At 45.3% G+C, this 6,351-nt stretch overlaps 1 pseudogene; it reads left to right on the top strand.

Moving 5' to 3' along the window:
* Window positions 1-226: 226 nt before the first annotated feature.
* Window positions 227-886, top strand: LOC147898471 (uncharacterized; annotated as a pseudogene).
* The last annotated feature ends 5,465 nt before the right edge of the window (window positions 887-6,351 follow it).

The raw sequence follows: 6,351 nt of genomic DNA, 5'->3' as shown, positions 1-6,351 counted from the left end.
GGAACCTTCGATTGGCGAGTAGGGGAGGAGCGGGGGTGTCTGTACCTCCATTGACGCTTCTCTAGTTCAGCATGTGTGTGGTTTTGGCACCTTGATCCTAGGACGAGCGCTTTGGGTGGGCTTGAATATTGAGGGATCCCGCATCGGCATCCTCAATATCTATGCCCCAACCGAACTCAGACGGAGAGCCGCTTTCTGGAGCTCTTTGACAGACTTATTGCCAGAGATGGATTCTTGGATTGTAGGAAGGGACTTCAATAACCTTGAGACTTTAGAGGATTAGTAGGGACGGGGCCCAGAGTTCCTTGGTATAGCTCAGGCGGAGCAGGCGGATTGGGACTCCTTCTTGTTCGCTGTGGGAGGTCGGGATAGTTGGAGGGAGCCTTCCTTTTGCAGATGGACAGGGAGTTTGGACTTCTTTTGGGGTTACAAGAGGGAGGGAGGCATACTTCTGGAGTGGTTGGACCGTTTCTATGTCAGCGATTGGGTGCTAGGCAGAGGTGGAGAGTCAAGAGTGTGGTTCCAGGGACGACCCTCTCTGACCATGCCCTAGTCATCCTAGTCCTGGACTCAGCCTCTCACTCCTTACCTCCACGCTCGTGTCGGATCCCAGACTCCATCTACTCCAGAGCAGCAGTTCGCAGTAGGATAGTGGACTTGTGGGATCAGGATTAGGACCCCATGGGGGATATGGCAGCTAAGGTAGCTCAGGTTCTTGCTGAGTCTAGTCTCATCTGTTAGCAGGAGGCGATTCAGGTCAGGCAGTAGTGGTGGGCGAAGGAGAGGGGTCTCAGACAAGATCTTGCCTTGATACAGCAGATGCAACAGCCTTCTCCAGGCTCTGAGGAGCTCATACGATAGGAGGTTAGAGCTTGAGCCATGCTAGAGGAGATCACCCAACGATGCTCAGAGTTCTCATTTCATGCTTCCAAGTCCTTTTGGGCTAGGAAAGGCAACTGGATGTGCAGAGAGTTCTTTAGGACTCATGGCCAGAGGTCACCATGGGAATAGCTCCGATCTCTTAGAGTGCAAGATGGTAGTGTCAGGACAGATCCAGACGAGGTCTGAGACTTGGCGACATATTTCTATAGATCCCTATTCCAGCAGGAGCCCCCAGATCCTCGTGCCCGCAGATGCAGGGAGGAGGTGTGGAGGTATACACCGTCGCTCTTGCAGCCTAGCATGAGTGAAACCCTTCTCGCCCCTTTCACCGTGGTAGAGATGTAGGATGCGGTGAGCGCTATTGATGGGTAGAAATGCCCAGGTGAGGATGGGCTCTCTAGAGCTTTCTTCACCACCTTCTGGGAGCAGGTCCACTAGCCCTTGCTCGTAGCCTTCTAGCATATCTTCTCCAGTGGACAGATGCCAGAGAGCCTTGCGACAGGCTTGATTTGCCTCATCCCCAAAGGGAGGGACCATCAGGAGATTAGATAGTGGTGCCCTATCACCCTCCTCCTGACCGCCTATAAAATCCTCGCCAAGATTATCAGTAGCTGCATCCACCCCCTACTACATGACTTGATCCATGACACCCAGATTGGTTTTGTCGCATTTTGGACAGCAATTTCACATTCTCAGAGGTGAGGAGTGGGCCCAGCACAGTGGCCAGCACCTTGCCATACTCCTTCTTGACTTTGAGAAGGCATACGATAGGGTAGATTGGTCCTTCTTGGAAGGTACACTCTCTCGGTTTGGTTTCCCGGACGAGTGGATCAGAGGTATTGCTAGTCTCTACAGATCGGCCGGGTTATCATCAGCGGTAGGATGGGGGAGAGATTCACCCTCAAGCGCTCGGTGCATCAGGGCTGCCCGCTTGCACCCTATCTCTTCCTATTTTTTGTGGAGGCCATGACTCACTTCCTACGAGCCCGTACCACTGGTCTTCGAGGGATGCGCCTCCCTATTCGGGACGATGTAGAACTTCTAGACTCCGAGTATGCAGAAGACACGGCCCTGTATGTGCAGGATGATATCGAGTCACTGCATAAGAGGAGTCTTATGCATAAGCATACGAGATGGAGACATATGCTCATGCTTAACTTATGCTTATGCATGAGCATAAGAACATGAGCATGAAAGAGGGAAAAAGAGGGGGAAAAGAAGAGAAGAGAGAAGAAGAGGGAAAGGAGAAAGAGAAAGAGCATATGTCTTCTTATCGTATGCTCATGCTTATGCTTATGCATGAGCATAAGAGAAGGGGGAAAGAGAGAATAAGAGGGAAAGGAAAGAGGGAAAAGAGGGGGAAAAGAGGAGAAGAGAAAGAAGAGGGAAAGTAGAAAGAGAAAGAGCATATGTCTTCTTATCTTATGCTCATGCTTATGAGCATATGTCTCCTTCTCTTATGCTCATGCTTATGTTTATGCATGAGCATAAGAGAAGGGGGAAAGAGAGAAGAAGAGGGAAAGGAAAGAGGGAAAAAGAGGGAAAGAAAGAGAGAAGAAGAGGGAAAGGAAGGAGAGATTGGAAAAGAGGAAAGAGGGAGAGAAAGAGAGAAGAAGAGGGAAAGAGAAAAGAGGAAAAAAGAGACATATGCTCATGCTTATGCATGAGCATATGTCTACTTCTCTTATGCTCATGCATAAGCATAAGCATTCTTATGCTCATGCTTATGTTTATGCATGAGCATAAGAGAAGGGGGAAAGAGAGAAGAAGAGGGAAAGGAAAGAGGGAAAAACAGGGAAAGAAAGAGAGAAGAAGAGGGAAAGGAAGGAGAGATTGGAAAAGAGGAAAGAGGGAGAGAAAGAGAGAAGAAGAGGGAAAGAGAAAAGAGGAAAAAAGAGACATATGCTCATGCTTATGCATGAGCATATATCTACTTCTCTTATGCTCATGCTTATGTTTATGCATGAGCATAAGAGAAGGGCGAAAGAGAGAAGAAGAGGGAAAGGAAAGAGGGAAAAAGAGGGAAAGAAAGAGAGAAGAAGAGGGAAAGGAAGGAGAGATTGGAAAAGAGGAAAGAGGGAGAGAAAGAGAGAAGGAGAGGGAAAGAGAAAAGAGAAAAAAAGAGACATATGCTCATGCTTATGCATGAGCATATGTCTACTTCTCTTATGCTCATGCATAAGCATAAGCATTCTTAGGCTCATGCTTATGTTTATGCATGAGCATAAGAGAAGGGGGAAAGAGAGAAGAAGAGGGAAAGGAAAGAGGGAAAAAGAGGGAAAGAAAGAGAGAAGAATAGGGAAAGGAAGGAGAGATTGGAAAAGAGGAAAGAGGGAGAGAAAGAGAGAAGGAGAGGGAAAGAGAAAAGAGGAAAAAGAGACATATGCTCATGCTTATGCATGAGCATATGTCTACTTCTCTTATGCTCATGCATAAGCATAAGCATGAGCATATGTCTCCTTCTCTTATGCTCATGCTTATGTTTATGCATGAGCATAAGAGAAGGGGGAAAGAGAGAAGAAGAGGGAAAGGAAAGAGGGAAAAAGAGGGAAAGAAAGCGAGAAGAAGAGGAAAAGGAAAGAGGGAAAAAGAGGAGGAAATAGATTGAAGGAGAGAAGAAGGAAAGAGATTGAGGGGAAGAGAGGGTTCCTACGCCCATCACTGCAGCTAGTGCTTAAGGCGCTAGCTGCAGGCCAATGCAAATAACAAAAATAATAAATGGAAAAAAGAGGAAGCACTTACCTGAAATAGTACGTCCCGCTCGGTGTTGTGGACTGGCCCTACAAAAGAGAGGAAACATACCATTTTTCAAATAAGATGTTAGAGGAAGGAGGAGATTACAAAAGTAACTTCTTGAAAGGAGAAGATTGAGGAGACAAGGAGAAAGAGAAGGAAGAGAAATACGAAAAAGAGGTGAGTCTTCTTTCTTTCTTGAAATTTTGTTTTTTGTTTCAATCCTTTGAAAACAAGCATGAAAACTAGTTTATAGGTTTAGGAATACAAGGAGAAGCACTCACAAAACTAAAGCTAACAAACAAATAACCTACATTGTTGAAACAAACTCACCTCTTGAAGAACTTCCTTTCAAGAAACCAAAGAGGGAAAGGGGTAGAGAGGGAGTACAAGAGCTAGGAGAAGGAAGAGGAGTGGAGAATAGAGTGGGAGGTTGTCAAAAATAGGTGGAAGGTCGTCCAAAATAGGTGGGAGGAGAGATTCCCTTGGTTACTTGAGAGATTAGAGAGATTGCTAAAGAAAGTGCCGTGCGACGAGAGTCTCGGGTTTTAACCCATAGTGTCGCTATATAGCGATGCTTTTTCATCGCTATATAGCGACGTTTTTAATTAAAAACGTGCAACGATATAGAGATGACTTGCAAAGTGAGCGGATACCGGTAAAGGTCTTGAGACACATTCCCATCATTGCAAGAATACAACACATGTTCCGATGCAAATCCATAGCGGAGTTGATGACATGGCATGCATTTCATCGGTCCATTGATGACACATTGAGGATTCCCGCAGATTGTGCAGCTTGGAAGCACATAGATAATCAGTGGCTGGACTTTTCGAGGGAGCCACGCAACTTACATCTTGGGCTCGCCATGGGCGGCGTGAATCCTTTCGGGTTACGCTCGACATCTTGGTCGACATGGCCCATAGTCGTGGTGAATTATAATATCCCACCATGGCTAACAATAAAAAAGGGACACCTCATGCTTGCACTACTTGTGCCAAGAAAGTACAAGGCAAAAAATATGGACGTGTACATGGCACCTTTGATAGAGGAGTTACATATATTATGGAGAGGAGTGCAGGTCTTTGATATTTCCAGAGCTCCTAGACATACCAATGATATTTTGGTCTGGGGTATCTTGATGTGGACCATGCATGACTACCCAGGATATGGAGAGTGCGCAGGTACGTGGTTGTGTCTTTACATGTATAATGAGGGATTATGCTTTTATGACTCTCTTTCGCATGCATGTCTTATACTAACACATTCATGCACGCGTGTAGGACTTGTTACAAGTGGGTACCATGCTTGTCCTGTTTGTGGACGGGCTCTGAAATCTCTTGCACACTACTCCAAACATATGAGGAAAAATGTTTATGAAGGTCATGATCGATACCTTCCGCTTGACCATCTCGCACGTGGAGGTCAGCTTGATCCACCACCATCATATTTGAAGGCAAGTGACTGGATTCAAGCTTGGAGGGCGAATGGAGAGGAACCTCCTCCTGGTATGAAGAGGCTATCGATCTTTCATGAGCTTCCTTATTAGGGTCAGTTACAAATCAATCATCTCTTGGATCCCATGCATATCTTCAAGAATGTGGGGTCTACTATTTGGGCACATTTGGTTGGTTCCAAAGACTCGAGAGGAGTGCGAGAAGACTTGCGTGCTATGAATAGGATGTCTTGTTTGTGGCCCCAAGTGCATGCTTCGGGAAAAGTTGTCCTCCCGAAAGCAACGTGGATCCTCTCTACGAGGGAGGAGGCAGTGGTCAAGGCAGACATTGCCTCTTTTCAAACACCGATAGGGTACATGCGTTGCTTGAAAGGAGCATTTTCAAAGGACAATAAGCTTAGTGGGCTCAAGTCCCATAATTGGCACAAGGTCTTACAGGTATTCTAAGTAGAATTAGTGTACCGATAATCGTGATGCATTAGCATAATTATTATTATGTTATATTGTTGACATGACTTCTTTGTTGCTTTGATAGTTCATCCTCCCAATTACAATAAAAGGGTGCTTACAAGAAGATGTTAGAAATGCTATATTCAAGATCTGTGGTATTGTGAGGTATGCTTACTATCAAATCACATTGAATGTATTTCTTTCAATTTAAGCTAATTAATCTGTAGACTGATTATGAAAATATCTTACATGGACATGTGAAATAGGTGGATATCTCAAAAAGAGATCTCCATATCGAGCATCGAGAAGGCTAGGGTGAAATCCATCAAAGCTGTATGCTTGCTTGAGAAGCACTTTTCCTCGAGCATTATGACAACTCAAGTCCACTTGCTTGTGCACATAGTTGATGAGGTGGCTATAGCAGGTACCGTTCAGAGTCGATGGATGTTTTTTCTCGAGCGGTTTATGAAAACTTTAAAGGGATTTGTAAGACAAAGAGCAAGACCAGAAGCAAGCATGGCAGAGGGATGGCTTGTGCAAGAGTCATTAGTATATATCACAGAGTTTCTTGCATCCACGAATCCCGATATGCCGCAAGCTTAGCATAACAAGGATGATGATCGCATCATTGGCGAGGTTCCCCAAGGAAAAGGGATTGAAAGAAAGATGAGCGAAGAGCAAATGGAGAAATTCAATAAGTTTTGTATCCTCAATAGCCCTGAGATGCAGAAGTGGATTGAGAGATATGAAGTGGCCAAAGCAGAAAGAATAAATGCAAGGACGAGATTTAGAGTAATGTACAGGCAATCACAACCATATCCACGGGATCT

This window comes from Dipteris shenzhenensis, chromosome 9, assembly GCF_047967505.1.
Source record: "Dipteris shenzhenensis isolate YYH24624 ecotype China chromosome 9, Dip_SZ_1.0, whole genome shotgun sequence".
NCBI lineage: Eukaryota > Viridiplantae > Streptophyta > Polypodiopsida > Gleicheniales > Dipteridaceae > Dipteris > Dipteris shenzhenensis.
The sequence above is the reverse complement of the archived record's forward strand: the minus strand, read 5'-3'. Positions and strand labels throughout refer to the sequence as shown.